Source organism: Delphinus delphis, chromosome 17, assembly GCF_949987515.2.
Source record: "Delphinus delphis chromosome 17, mDelDel1.2, whole genome shotgun sequence".
Taxonomy (NCBI): Eukaryota; Metazoa; Chordata; class Mammalia; order Artiodactyla; family Delphinidae; genus Delphinus; species Delphinus delphis.
The window spans coordinates 20,389,216-20,404,972 of record NC_082699.1 but is presented as its reverse complement, the minus strand read 5'-3'; the positions used below and the strand labels follow the sequence as shown (position 1 = coordinate 20,404,972).

The following is a 15,757-nucleotide window of genomic DNA, read 5'->3' as shown; positions in this document are numbered from 1 at the left end:
CACCACTGCATACTGAGAGAGCCGCACCTCAACGAACCTGCACCAAGAAAGTAAAATTCTTCTTTGAAAGGAGTTGACTTTGATGCATCTTCTAGTGGCCTAACTTAATCCAGATAATGACACTGAACTCACAGGAAGTAAATTGATGGAAATAACATTAGGGTGTGGCCTCTGAAGGCTGTGATGGTACCATGAGGTCAAGTGCCAGAGAGAAGAGAATGAGCTGTGTCCCACCACTAGCTCACAAAAGTGAGATCATTAATAATGCTAAGCTTAACCATGCAGACTCTCTAGAGTTTACTTTATCTATGCAACAAATGACACTTGCTCTAAGACTAAAGTTTCAAAGGCTCTGTCCTGATACTTAAAAGCAAACACAACTAATAACAAAAAACAACAGACTATTTCTACATAATTTCCAACAAGCAATTTCTATAATGTTTTGGGTTACTTTGGGTTACTTAACAGAATGTTCAGACTTTCAGACAGCATCCATAGAATGCCAAATAAATGCACAAGTACTAGGTTTAACTTTTAATAAACAAGTTTGCAGGTAGTCCATTTTGTAACATGTATTCAGTATAATAATGTTTAACCAAGGTTTTATACTATCTATGGAACCCTGCTCTTCATAACCTATGCTAATGAAGACTTGACTGAAGAGTCAAAAAGGGGAAAGCAATATGAGTTTCTCAGGAAAAGAAAAATATTTCCCTACACTTAGATCTACAAAGGTAGAAATGATAAAAGACTGATGATTTGTATAGATAACAACTAAAACATCCCTGAGTAAAAACACTCCATAATTAAGTTACAAGCAAGCAAAAAAACTGGGAAAATATTTATATCACATATAACAAAGAGCTAGTATTCTTAATATATAAAGAGCTCTAATACATGAATAAGAGAAAAACTGAACACCTCAATGAAAAATTGTGCAAAGTATATGAGCATACAATTCACTAAAGAATTTAAAGAAAGTTTGACCTCACTATTAATAAAAGTAGAGTAACGATAAATACCTTTATTTACTATTAGGAAACATTTAAAAGAATAATAGCCCACAACATTGGCCAGGATATGAACATTCTCAAAAATTGCTCGTGCAATATTAATAGACCCAACCACCTGGTGGGCAATTTGGAAATATGTGTTTAAAAATGCATGCCATATAATGAAGCAATTTTCTTCCTACAAATTTATCATAAAATAATTAGGAAAGTATATAAAGAAACACAAACAAATATGTTCCTAAGAATAACTGTTCACATTTCCTAAATGCCAAGTACTGTAAATAACACTTTATCTGCTTTAATCCTTAGAGCAATCACATTCTACTGATGCAAAAGTAAAAGACTTATGTAGGTGAAAGAATTTTTCAAAGATACAATGAGCAGAGCCAAGGATCAATACCATGTCAGTATGATTTCAAAGCCTTAACCACCAACTTATAGAAGGATAATTTTTACTTATTATTATTATTTTCTGATTCGAAAATGTCCTAGGACAGAAACAGAGCGACTAGGACAAAGGATTGAAGATCCAGAGACATAAAGAGGAACAAGAAACAAATCAGACAGACAAAAATGAAGAAAGACAAAGAAACAGAAAGAGAGCTGGAAAGGTAAAAAGACACAGGTGGAGAAATACAGGATATGACAGAGAAAAGAAGAGGCACATTTTGAAATTATTAATACTGTATCTGAGTTTTTTCTTTTGGCTGTCTTGTTTCTTATTATTTTTTGAAATAAGTATTACTAATGTAATATACATATTTTTAAAAATAAGTGAATTGACAGTGGAGGTAGGGAACACAGCGTTATCTAATTGGTTATATGCCTAGAGCACTACTAAAGCAAATAGGCTGGGAGGTTTCGTAAGTTTGGATCTTGCACTAAAGGCAGAGGGTATAATTCCAAAATGTAAACCAGTAAAGGTTTAGTAAACATTTCTGGGAGCACACGATAAAAGATAAAAGAAACTTCTGGTCCAACTTAATTCCAAAGAAGGCCCGGAGTGTGGTTATTCTATGTTGTTGATCTGGGGATACACATGTAGTTTATAAATCCATACAGAAGGAAAGACCAGTATCATTTTTAATGGAAACTATAGTCCCTATTTGCATCCCCAAAGAATGTACATGTGTGCACCTATGTACTCACACGCACATGTGTGCATGCTTACACATACCTCATAAAACAACACAAAAACAAAAATAAACCCGGAAACCTTTTCAAGTGGCTATGACAATGCTAAATGGAGAAGCACTAATGGTGGTAGATCAACCATGTCAATTTAGGACACGAAGAACTAACTATGTCACTGTAGAGGCTTCACCTTCTTCGATTACACTGCCTAGGGTTTGCAGCTAAAATCAGGTAAAAAACTGTTTCTGCCAGAATTGTCTAGAACCACATATTTTTAAACAGCAAAAGATGAAATATATATGAACTGCTACATGCAAGTGTTTTCCATTCTTTTAAGTCATTGCCAAATTTTTTAAAGCCATAATTTAGAGCCATACTAAATATGATTAAATATTTATGAATGAAATGACATTTTCCTTTTTCTTATCTTCGTGAAGGTAATTGAAAATTATGAATAACACTGTCAAAACTCTAAGCTTGGGCTTCCCTGGTGGCGCAGTGGTTGAGAGTCCGCCTGCCGATGCAGGGGACACGGGTTCGTGCCCTGGTCCGGGAAGATTCCACATGCCGCGGAGCGGCTTGGCCCGTGAGCCATGGTCGCTGGGCCTGCGCGTCCGGAGCCTGTGCTCCGCGGCGGGAGAGGCCACAACAGTGAGAGGCCCGCTTACCGCAAAAGAAAACAAAACAAAACAAAAAACTAAGCTTCACAGAACTTTCCCCAAATTGACTCCGAATGTCCAGAAAGGACTGCAGGGGAGGCTGGAATCAGTTTGAGCATCTTTCCTTAAGAATTAGTTTCTTTCTAGCAATAATAATCTGTTCTCAGCACCAGGGTGGTCCATGCATGCTGTTCACGACCGCCTTAGGATATCCATTGCTTGTAAAGACTACTCTTGATGAACTCAGTTCTCTAAATGCTCATCATCAGAGCTGGAGCAGTATGTTACAAATGCAAATAAATTGAGACTTTCTTTCCTAAGTCAATATTCGGACCAGAATGAAGCATACAGAGAATAATATCATGTATAAACCAACAAAAACACCTAAGACATGAATTTGTGGCCAAAGTGCTTACCTAACAGCAGGTGGCAAACTATAGTTTTATCTTACCTTCTTTCCCACTCATTTCCCCCACAATTAGTTCCAAAACTTCTGATAAAGGTGAGGTGAGAAAGCAAATAGTTTTGCTATGGTTTAACTGAACCTATACCAGAGACGGAAATAAAGATGGCAAATAGGTTTCAATTTGCCTGCCCCTTCTTTTTTTTAAAAAAACCCACATCTTTATTGGAGTATAATTGCTTTACAATGGTGTGTTAGTTTCTGCTTTATAACAAAGTGAATCAGCTATACATATACATATATCCCCATATCTCTTCCCTCTTGCGTTGCCTGCCCCTTCTAATCAACTGGTAAGCATTGCCAAGAACACTGTGTCAAGAAGGATTCTGAGTGGCTTTATTAATTACTGATGTCTACCATATAAACCCAAGGGAGACAGTGGAGACTACCATTTGATTCTATTCTTCCTTGGCTTTTATGTCTAATATACTTCCATTCTTAGTTAGGCTTATTCTCAAATGTCATCTTATTTTCATGGAAATATAAACTACTAGATATAAGTCGGGTTTTTTTGGTGTGTGTGTGTAAATATTAACATAGACATTAGTTAGGCTGAGATACCCACTCAGCAAGAGGTGATGGACTGGAAGATTTAACCAGGTAGTGAACAGAGATGAGGGAACACATGACCCCCATTGCATATGAGTCAGAGGAACGGATTTGCTGTGAATTCCAAGGGCCTCCAAGAAGCATTGCAAAGAGGAAACGAGAAATTCCATATTTAAGCTTCCTGTAGAAGATTGGGTGATGTGGGGAGACAAGCGCATATTCCTACTAATCAGTACAAACTGTTTACCCTATTCTTTTTTTTTTTTTTTTTTTTTCAGTACGCGGGCCTCTCACTGTTGGGCCTCTCCCGTTGCGGAGCACAGGCTTCGGACGCGCAGGCTCAGCAGCCATGGCTCACAGGCCCAGCCGCTCCGCGGCATGTGGGATCCTCCCAGACCGGGGCACGAACCCGTGTCCCCTGCATCGGCAGGCGGACTCTCAACCACTGCGCCACCAGGGAAGCCCCTACCCTATTCTTATTACAAGTTTGGGTCTTATCAGCTTCTGTATTATAAAAAAATATGAGAAAAATGGCTTAAAAAGACAGTAAACATTTCACTCTCTGAATGATTATGCGTTATTTTGTTATTTTTATCATTTATTTTCAAAATAGTTTGGAAAGGTTTAGATGAGTGCTTATAGTAAAGGAGGGGAAAGGCGACATTTAGATTCAGGTCTGAGTTTGAACCTCAGCTCTGTCACTGAATTGTTTTCATTCATTAATTTCTACATTTGACAAAGGCATTAAGTATTATATGTAATGGGAAAACAAAACAAATCAAAATATTTCACAGAATTTACAATGTAATTAGGAAATAGAGCAGGAAATTAAAGCTTGGAGAATATTGTAAAGATGCATTTTGGAAGCAGAAAGGCAAGAGTGAACATGGCTAGCAACTGAATTTCTTTCATACGTACTATGCGTCCTGCTTCTTTGCAGAGTTATTTTGAGGATACGAGATAGCATACAACTTCTTTTACTGTAAACATACTAATTTACTTCTTACTCTATTAAGGTTGAAAAGAACACAGTCTGGTATCTTAAGTCCAGGCCATGTCCCTTAGGGGTCAAATTTTTCACTCTAATCATACAACAGCATTGTTAAGCATTCACAAAACAAATATCAGTCTTTATATAAAGTCAATACGGTTTTAGAACATCACTCCTAGATATAAATGCAGAAAAATTCTCCTTGAACTGCAGACATCCTCAGGGGAAGCTTTCTGATAACGACAAGCATCCAAGACCCTAATCTTGGTTAATCACTAACAGGTTAGCATCTCTGGAAACAACACAGCCTAAGAGCAGAAGAATGTGTGGTCTGGTTCTCATAGAATTTTAAACCTGGGACAAAACATAGGGATTTAGAAGGTTATTTTTTTATAATCTGAATTAATAACACATTATCAGTTTGGTAAGAAAATATGAACAGCAATTATCAAGCTTCCAGATATGCAACATAGCTCAGAAATAGAACGTGTTTGCTACTGACTCTGTAGAGGAAGAATATATAATTTTTAGTACAATATAATTAAACAATCGATCAAAGCATCTTAAAACACTGCAAAATCTTACATTATTCGTACTGAATTAGCAATTAACTGAGCTCAGTAAATCCTATTCTATCCTCACAACACCTATAATAAGATAAACAACACGTACTGGGTAAAAATGGAAAATAATTGCATAGCGTAATGCATTTATATCATAATGTACTTTGTTTCATTTATCTATATTACAGGATTATAACAATTCGAAATCAGCTTCTCTCTGCTCTTAGTTCTAAAACTTTTGGTTGAAGAAACGTCTAGCCCAGGAAGTTCTAACAAGTTCCTAAAGAATCATGACTTTCCATTTTCTTTCTTATAGATGAATAGGTAGCTAGTCAACTAACCCTTAAAATGGACACAGAATGCCACCTAAAACATCTTAGCAAGAAAAATGGCCCTAAATGAATGATGATTGATAGATGTTATTCTTTCAAGGAAACCTAAGAGCTTTTGATCTTGGACAAGTCACTTGGTCCTACACAGAATGATACTACTCATCTGGAAATTGAGAGACAATCAACTAGGCAAGATCAGTTTATAGAAAAGATCAACTTTCTGCTAGACAATTGAGGTCAGAAGACTTCAAACTAGCATTTTATGAAATATTTACATTAAACTGAAGAAAATCATAAGTAACAGAAAATGGCATATCACATAGAGATGGTAAAAAGTCTCAACTGAATGTCATGGAACACAATAGTCCAGAATTGAATTGAGTACACATGGCATTAATTTTAAAGAAAGCCTGGATCTCTTGAATTTAGCAGTTCATTCCAAAGTCTTCCTTAAATACTGTTCATTTTACTAAGTTTTTTCACCTGGATTATAACAGAAGAAGACAGCAATCTGTCAGCTTTAAATCATAATACAAATGTGAAGTATTATTTTATTAATCAATAATTAATAATAATTCCAGACAACATAAATTAATTTAGCTTTACATGAGTTGAAAGAGGGGAAAACTGGGATTTCTAAGCAAAATGCTTACGTGAATGAAGGAGTGGATTAAAACTTTAAATATGGTAGTAACGATTGTATAAAGCAGGCAGGAGAAAAAAGGAATAGTTAAGTTGAAAGGCTGATTTGGAGGCTTTTACTAGGGTCTAAGTTTGAGGTAATAAGGTAAGTTAAAAAAAAAAAAGAAAACACACAACTAAGAAAAGATGCTAAACACAAAATTACAAAGTTTGGCAGTTGATTGGGTGGAAATACATGATAGGAGTAAAAAGAACATTTCAGAGTTCAGCGAGTGGGAGAATAGACATTCTGCTAACAAAACGTAAGCCAGTAGGAGTAGTTGGTTGAGTAGGGAAAAAGTGAAAAAGTACGTCAGTGTAGATATATAGGTTTGAGAACCTTACAGACATCCATATGGAAATGGAATCTAGAATTCAAGAGAGCACTTAGGTAACAGAGAAGAATTTATAGACTACTAATGTCATGTGAGTAGATAAGATTATAAAAATGTTTAAAAATTACAATAAGACCAATGATGGAATCTTGAATAAAAGTGATGTTTGAAAGTTATGGAAGGAATTTTATTCATTCTTTCTTTCAGTTCCTATTACTGTGTTAAGTATCATCTAAGTACTGAAAACATAAAAACTAAAACAGAGGGGCATGATGGATATTTGGAAACCAAAAAAACTGTGTTTCCCTTTGTGATGTTTACAAGTATAATATATAGTCTTCCTGCAAATATCTCTTGAGAACCAATTCCTTGAAAGGAATTTACCAAATGCTGAAAAAATTGTTACTCTTGGTTTCTGAAGTTACCATAATATAGTAATCACTTTTCCTTGGAAAATACAGTGAATTACAAAACTAATGGAAACTCTACAAGTACCGAATTTAGTGCGTGTGTGAAGTTTCGACAAGACTTTCTGAAAAAGAAAAAGTAAAAATCAAGGGTTTTGTTGCATACCATGTCATAATTAGGTGAAAGCACCATGGTTGTGTAAACAGAGTCCAATCATAGTTAACTGCAAGTCCATTGGTCAAGTTCATGGCCATTTAGTGAGATGGCTCTCAAGCAGTGAGACCACCAGTGGGGGTGAAATGATTGAGCCAAAGAGGTGGAACAATTGCCTCCCTCTTTTACACCAGATTCTTCTGGCCTCCTGAATGGTTGTTTAGTCTTCGCTTCCCTCTTAAACTTTACATTATCACATGTAAAGATCCTTTCACTCTCTAGCATGTGACCAGAAAATGTTATTTCTAGACACATAAGAAAATAATTTTAAAAACTGGTATTTATTTTACATAGTTTGAACAGAAAAATACTGAGGATGTCTTATTCAAAACAGAATGGTCCAGAGCTTACTTTTTCTTTTTTAAGTGAAAAGTGAATGAAAACTTTCATATCAAAGGAATGAAATTTTGAAAATGATGATTGGGGTGGATCTTGCTTTAATTCTCTGCTTAGAATTTCTATCATAAAAGCAGGAAAAAGAGGTCTACTTTTTAAAGTAATTTATACATCAAATAACATTACTTGGATTGATCGCAGGCACGTTAAAAATTTCTATGAGAAGTGACACCTTACAAAGACATGTTACCAGAAATCACCATCGAGCCTAAAGAAATAAATGTAACGCTGAACACTAGCAATGCTATACTTGGCGTATTTTCAAAGACTCATGCTCGCTTTAACTTTCAGACCAGGCCACTATATGAAATGAACCTTTTTTCATTAAAAAAAAATTTACCCTATATACTTCAATGTTCTTTGAATAATATGTTGTCCCAAAGCTGCAAAAAACTATTTTAATCATTAAGAAAATTTCCTCTTATCTATACACCACACATTTCATCGAATTCAGAAGGTTGTCCATGCATATTACTGAAGTATTATTATCAAATGCTCTAATTATCTGTAATTGTCTTTAACCTTGTCTCTGCTATAGACTCCAAAATGTACACTGAAGTTACCATCTTTAGGAAAAAAAATTAAACTGTATATCTATCTCCTAGAAAATTTTATACAGGAAAATTCAGAAACTAATTGGATTTTCCACCATCCCTTTTGTTTTAGGGGCTTAAAATGAAAAAAAAAAGAAATACAGTTCTACCATACAAAATGCCACTATTCAGTATGTCAGGACAAGTCTACCATTTGTAATCAATCACCCAAGAAAGGAAAATAAAAACTATACCTACACAACTAAAAATTTCATTTTATGGGTATCTGTACATACATTTGCAAATTGTGGACCTTACTATGAGCAAGGAGAGAAAACATAGCCTCTCAACTAATGTTCATTTTTCCCAATCTCATCCAAAGTCAAGTGTTTCCAAGGAAGGAGGGTCACAGAGCACTCCAATCTATGGCCAAGTAGCATGGGAATGACGGTAGATTTAGTGCCCCAGCAGAGCTGACTCTAAACCTGGGCCTTAAAGGATGAATATATGTTTCTTAGGGGAGGATGAAAGAGCATTTCAGACTGAAAGGACAGCCTGTGTAGGAACACCACAGCTGAAAGTTCATGTCATGATGTGGGGACAGCTAACACTCCAGAGTGGGGAGAGCAAGAATTCTTAGACTGACGTGGCATCAGAAAGAGCATTTTCCCAAAATCAGATTTCCAGGCTCTTATCTAGAAATAGAAACTCCAGAGTGGAGCCTGAGTATCCAGGTTTTAAAAGCTCTTTAGGAAAGCAGAGGACATAGAGCGAGTCTTGTGCACCCCCAGAGTAAGCCTAGGGTAGCACATACATCATTAGGAATGACTACACACTTTTAGTTGATGTTTTTCCAACAGCAAAAAAAAAAAAAAAAAAATGCTTATAGAAAGTATAGCATCATTTGATTTTGTTGCCATCACCATTGTTTTTTTAATGGCCAAGATCTGGCCAGAAAAGCCACAGGGAGGGCATGGGTACTCACATTTATACTCCTTAAACAATGAAGGGGTTAAACTATATGCAGCCACCACCTTTTTTAAAAAAGGCCTGAATCTTTCATCCAACAAATAGTAATGGAGTTTGACTGGATGAACTACAGAGCTGACCCGCCTATCTAGCATTCCAGAATGACACTGATATATCATAATAGGCCTGGCCTTTAGAAGACACTAATATAGTAAGAGTCTCTAGATTTACCAGTTCATTGCTGAAAGCATTTGCATACAGCTATGTAAACAGTGTGAGCATTAGTAGCCAATGTCATATTTCTAATGCCTACAGAGACGTCTTCTTTTTTTTAACATTTCTTACTCAACTCTACTTTGTAAATATGTTCCAGATAAACAGTTCAAATGAACTATGACTGAAGCTCCTTCATCAGGTCTCACCTGTCCTGGACAGATTCTTTCCCCAGGACCCATAGTTGGGAATTTTAAAGAGGTTTAGAGTTTCCACATGAAACCATGAATTAATTCAGGTGGTCACCACTGAATTTTACGTGTTCCAAAACACACATGACTTAAAAGCTATCATGGGTGGCAGTCATGTTCATGAAAAGTAGAAACGTCTTAGCAGACACCAGTGATGGGCCAGAGATCGGAATGATGGGAAATCTACCTAGCATGTGTCTACCGTGCAGTGTGCAGCACGATGTTTGGACATGCAACATAGATTTTTGCCAAGTTAACTTAGCGGGTTCTCCCTCCAGAAGTTCAGAGGAGGACAGAACCCCGTCATGGGTGCAAATCTCCATCCAGTCTCCAAGATTCAATCTGAAGGCCTAAAATCTATGACTGCCAGCGGCAAACTCCATATTTTACTTTCTTTCAACTTCCTTCCTGTCCTACACGTCTCCTTTTTCTGGTCCTGCTGCATTGCGCATACAAGCAGGAAATGTAAAAGATGTAAACTGCTTAATGAGAATAAAGTAAAAGTATGGAAAAGACGATTCTTACTCAAGTCCTTAAAGAAATAACCTTCTTTAAAAAAAGTGTGTGTGGGGTGTGTGTGTGTGTGTGTGTGTGTGTGTGTGTGTGTGTGTGTTCTCTCACAAGCTAAGCTGCAAGAATTGTCAGACACACAGAATGGGAAAAGGAAATGGCCTGTAAGATGTCAGGCGATAATACACCTCGGGAGGTCAAGCTGGGTTGCTTGACGAGGGCCTTTTGGTCACTGCCAGTTCCGATTTATCAGGACGCTATTGATGGCCACACCAAAGAGGCCCGAAGGAAGAGGAGACTATTAAATCACTTGTTTACCTCAAGTGAGCACCAGTGGTACTCAGTCAGTGATTTTATTGATCCACAATACTGTTCAGTTAAGTGTGTTTATTTTGATCCTGCGATTAACATGCATTTGCTGAAGGAATACTCACAGTGGAACAAAGTCTAAAATTATCCCTTCCACTCCCCTCACTTTTTCCTTGTGTACTGGTGTCATTTTGAGTTAACGGGTTATGCATTAAATGAACAGATATTATCATGTTTAAGGGTAATATTGAGGGCAGCTCTCAGGCCTTCTGAGATTTCATTTCCTTGGTACAGTCAGTGAGGAGAAGAACAGAGCAGGAGTCAGAAATTAAGCTTAAGGGGTGGGTCCCTCCTGGACAATAGGCTAAAGGAGGAAAAAATGAAAGCACAGTATATTCAGTCAAACCCGGGCAGGAAGCCATAACTCCAAGAGGGTCATGGTTAGGATTTGGTGTGGCTCGTTCACCTCACCCAATGACCATACCAATACCATCCCAACGCCTGCCCCATTTTCTACCAGCTCCCCAAACACACAATCTTTATTCTCTGCTTATTCCTCTTGCACGTTCTCATTTATCCCCTTTAAGACAAATATGTTGGGCCTACTTCTGTGGAAGAACCTTTAATTGTATATTGTGCCCAAATCAATCAAGCATCCGTTCCCACATAATAATATAACTGAAGAAAATAACATTTCTGAGATTCTATCAATAACTTCACTGTCATTGGCTGAAGGCTGGACAGCATGACCAAAAAAAAATGCTGGCTGGAGTTTTTCAGAAACTATTCTGCTCTTGTCTTCATTAGAGCTGAGGCTGAGAACATGGTCATTTCTGAAATAGGAGAAATAAAAGAAAGCCTTGCCTACTCTTGTCCCCAGAATATGTCTATCTGAAATAACTGGCTTTTAGAATGGCTGATATATGGAATGGGATACTCTCAAAATAAAAACTTTCTAATTATTTTTAAGTGTCTTCATTTCTGTTTATGCTGCAAGGCCCTTCCAGAATGTTTACACTTTCCAGAATGCCACTACCAGGGTACTTCTCATTGTTCTTACCCCTAAACACAAACTTGCCTTGTTTTCGACCCAAAAGACACATTTATCTCTCCTGAATCTTGGCCCACATAAATACGGATGGAATAACTCATTCCAGCTGTCTGTTTAGTTCATGAGATTTTACACTTGGGAATAATGATAGAGAGTAAAAAGAAATATTATAGAATCTCTGGACCTGACCTGGCTCTTGGCCACTGAAATGTGGTCTTTACACCTTTTGCCTGAGTTGATATTGAGAAGTAGGGGTTTCAAGTTAGGATTTCTCTGTTTATTCTTATTTCTCCCCCAATGGAGCCACAGTTTTAAAGTTGGTGAATTTCACAGACTTTAAACACATAGATCTCATTCATGGAAACACAGCCACCACTCTTTGGCATCCCTTCATGGTCCAACTTCCCTAGAGGGTGATTTATATTCCACTTCTGGAATTCCATGCACGTTTGGTTTTACTGTACACTCCTCTCTTGGAAATCTCATCCACCCTCATTATTCTACCTATGAATATGATTTTCAAACCTACATTAGCAGTCCCTAATCTCTACTGTATTACTTCTTCTCCTTGATGTCCTGTAAGAAACTCAAACACAGGTGTGCTAAAAAATTGTACTCAGCACTCCTTTCCTCTCAAGTAAGTTCCCCATTTCTATTGTCTACTTCTGACACAATCGCCCTCTACCATGATGTTTTAAAAACAACTTAGTCACTTGTAACTCTTCTCCTTTCTTTATCTTTACCACTCCCATAAGCAATTTTCAAGTTTTGTCAATTCTATTTAGGAAAATTCTTTTAAATATGTCCCCTCCTCCTATTTTATTCTTCAAGATTCTATGTCTATTTCACTTGAATAAAAAGTAATGTCTGGGCTTCCCTGGTGGCGCAGTGGTTGAGAGTCCACCTGCCGATGCAGGAGACACGGGTTCTTGCCCCGGTCCGGGAAGATCCCACATGCCGCAGAGCAGCTGGGCCCGTGAGCCATGGCCGCTGAGCCTGCGCGTGCTCCGCAACGGGAGAGGCCACAACAGTGAGAGGCCTGCGTACCACAAAAAAAAAAAAAAAAAAAAAAAAAAAGTAATGACTTACTTTGTTTCCCTAGAGTAATAAGGGTTTTGTCTCCTCGATACTAATCTATTCCCCAGCCAATCCACCCTACCCACTTCTTTCCCTTCCTCTTTCCCTCTCTGCCTTCCTTCCCTCTTTCTTTTCCTTTCTTCCTCTCTCCTTTTTTACTTACTTCCTCTTTTATTTCTCTAACATTAGTAAGCATGTTCTATGTGCCAGACACAGGAATACAAAGCCAAACCAAACAGGATCCTTTCCATCACAGCCCTTTAGATGAAGCTCTCCCACACACATATTCACCTTCTAGATAACACTCTCCTGCCCAAAACTAAAAAAAAAGAGACTCACCAAACAAATACAGGGTAAATTTCAAACTACTTACCTCACATTCAGCAATTCTCTTCCACCACCGTCACATTTCAAAATTAATGGAATCTCACCTTATTTTTGAGATCTAACTTTTTCATTGTTGTAATCCATGTAGTTTTAGCAATTTTAGATCGAAACTTATTAATCTATTTTATTTCAAGAGGAAGGAGAAGAAAATCGCATTTAATAATTTTAGAACCTGAATCCCTTCTCAAACAAAGGTCAGGACCTATAAATATAAAAGACACTATATTCATATCACTTGTGAATGACAATAAACTCATAATATTAAATTTTGACTTGTACTTTGCTTCTCTCCTGAGCATTTCATTCAATCACGATGAGCAAGAATGCCTATAAGAAAACGGAATTACTCATGTTCCCATGATAGCTGGCATTCTTCTTCCCTGGTTATGCCCATCTTGGCATGTGTCAACACTACAAAACTTTTAAGGCCCAGTTCAAGAATAATCGCCATGATGCCTTTCCAGGTAACCCGAGTGGAAAGAATTCCCTGTCCCCTAGCCTGCCCCACCAAATTTCCTCATTTCAATAGGTTATTATTGGATTTTTCAAAGCATGGACTTTTAGGCACACTTAAGAAGTGGGTACATTGAAAAAGTTTTTTTTTTTTGACTCCTAGGGAATATTCCAAAGTAACTATAAGGCTGTTGTATTATGATCTCCTAGAAGAAAGTTTATCACAGTTTATAGTTCTTTTCTTGCTATTCTTAAGGAGCAAAATGAATAGAAAGAGACGAAAATTAATGCTTAAGGACAACAGTTTCGAAATTTTTGAAATTTAACATGGACCTAAAACAGAAAAAAAAAGGACTGTGATCAAATCTGATAGGACAGTTAGTTCCTGGAGAAGACTCCAAGTGCCATAATCCTATTGCCTATGACAGAGCGATATGGTCTTGAGAGCCATGTACCTTAGTCTCTGCTGATCTAAAGGTTCAGACAGACAAAGAACTTCCTAAATCATGGTTTCTGAGTGAATTGCCTTATGTGGTTCTATAAGAATTTGGTTACAAGAAAAGAAAAAAATAAAGACCAATCTGATCTGCTAATCCCCTTGGATTTTTATGTAAGAAATATGGATAGACTGTGAGTATTAGAAATTAAAGCCAATCAGTGGCTTTGGTTCAGTGACTAAATTTTTTTTTTTTTTTTGCAGTACGTGGGCCTCTCACTGTTGTGGCCTCTCCCGTTGCGGAGCACAGGCTCCGGACGCGCAGGCTCAGCAGCCATGGCTCACGGGCCCAGCCACTCCGCGGCATGTGGGATCTTCCCGGACCGGGGCACGAAGCCGCGTCCCCTGCATCGGCAGGCGGACTCTCAACCACTGCGCCACCAGGGAAGCCTGAGTGACTACATTTTGGAAGGCATACTTCTGAAGTTAAAAAGATCCTAGAGATGGCCACTGCAACTTAGACATCCCAAACTTGCTCAATGATCAGCAAACTTTCAGAAGTGGCTACCAAATCTTCACCCATCCCCTGTCCAGTGTCTATAAGCAAGTGAATATACGTTACTTAACTGACCTAGTTAGATCAGCACAAGCCATGTGGAGAACCAGCAGCAAACACACTCATAAACCTCAGAATCCTAACAGGCATCTAGGGACCAGGGGCAAGGCTGGCTAGATGTCTTAAGAGAATGTCTCTAGGAGGTGGTTCCTCTCTACCTATCCACAAGAAAAACCAAACTTCTGACAAATGTGACACAAAAAATAATCTTGAGTGCCATTTTTGCAAAACCTTCCTTTCATTTGCAATCCCTTAGTTCATTAATGTGTAACACGATCTTTACATGTAACCAAATTGCTAAATTCTAGAAAACTACAATATTTCATCTCTTAATCTAAGAAGCCATGTCACATTGTCCCCTTCCAGAAGATCTCTGTTCTGATTTTCAAATGAAGGTCTCTAGATTTTTTATCTAACAACTTCACGTGTAAAAATATGAATTTAGTTTCATAGAGCATGGAAGAAATCAAATTTAAAAAATACCATTTCTGATTGGCTAACACCACTGATAACAAGTTGCGGTGGATTCTTACAAATTCACGGTGACTAAAACAGCTTTTCACAAACAGCCTCCGCCAAACGCAACTACAATTAGCTTGTTTCAATATAATAGCATAATAGGTAAATTTATAAAAATAATTATTATTTTTTATCTCTCACTATGTTCCAGTCACTAGGCAAAGCAGATAGCATTCATTATTGTATTTAATCCTCACAAAACCTTATAATATAGGACTATATGAATCCCACATTATAAATGAAGAACCTGAAGGTTTAGAGAGGTTAAGTAACTTGTCCCATGTCACACAGCAAATCAGTGGCACAACAGAGACTTGGATCCATGTCTCTCTGACTCCAAATCTGTAATTGCTATGCTACGCTGCCTAATAAGCAACTGGGCAAAGTACAGAAAATCTTGAAAGATGCTAAATATCATGGTAGTGTTAGTCCATATATGTAATTGTTTATTTAGTCATTAGTAAAATAATCTGTTAGAATGAAATGTATTATGTCCCTTTTTTATGACAAGATAGTGACGACAGAAATGCACAAGCTTTCTAAAGGCCTTATCATTTATTCTTACAGTCAGAATTAAAAAAAAAAAACTGTATGACAGTTATAACCAAGAAAAGATAAAACTACATTAAGTATCTGAGAAAGAATAACTTTACTTGTAGTAGTCAGGGAGATGTAGGTCCAGAGACAGATTTACTA

General features: G+C 37.3%; 1 protein-coding gene across 1 annotated transcript in view; it reads right to left on the bottom strand.

Moving 5' to 3' along the window:
• The window catches only part of ZFHX4 (zinc finger homeobox 4), a 179,603-nt gene that overhangs the window by 106,969 nt on the left and 56,877 nt on the right, over positions 1-15,757 (bottom strand).